This window comes from Seriola lalandi, unplaced genomic scaffold (assembly GCF_002814215.2).
Source record: "Seriola lalandi dorsalis isolate HSWRI2012SDOR001 ecotype SW California unplaced genomic scaffold, Sedor1 jcf7180002054885, whole genome shotgun sequence".
NCBI classification, from domain to species: Eukaryota; Metazoa; Chordata; class Actinopteri; order Carangiformes; family Carangidae; genus Seriola; species Seriola lalandi.
The window spans coordinates 464,185-464,801 of record NW_019525437.1 but is presented as its reverse complement, the minus strand read 5'-3'; positions in this window follow the sequence as shown (position 1 = coordinate 464,801).

Below are 617 nucleotides of genomic sequence, written 5' to 3'. Positions count from 1 at the left end.
CCTTAGTTTATCATTAGAATCCTTATTTTCATTCATGTTTTAATAATCTGACTCTTGTGTTAATTTACAATACATAATAAATAGTTCTTCATTTTTTAGGCATCTTTTTGTAGACCATAGATTTTTTTAATGTGCAGCGTCAAGACATTTTTGCTCAGCCACCATAGTGGTTATCAAATAGAATACGCTAAGGAATAACCACTACACACAGGGCAGTTTCTAGCTTTTTGGGGGCCCTATGCAAGATGCTGTTTGGGGGCCCCTATTTTGTCAAACTACGATGGGGGGAATCCAAACCCTTTAAGATGATCCGAGGAGATCCTCTCGGCTGAGAGGCGACACCCACCGGACGACGATATCGCAGACATCGCAGTCATCGCAGTCATCGCAGTCATTTGCCCAACACTATGGCAAGCCGTTTTAACATTTAATGGCGTTGACTATCCAGAATTAACATTGCACATATCAATAACACAATTTTGACTAGTCGTAATTACATTTTGACTACTCAAAACAGTTAAAGTTATCTGTAATTCAGTTTTTACTTGTCAAAATTGAATTACAGATATCTGCAATGATGTCACTGAGAAAGACATTAGACTCGTCACACATCTATA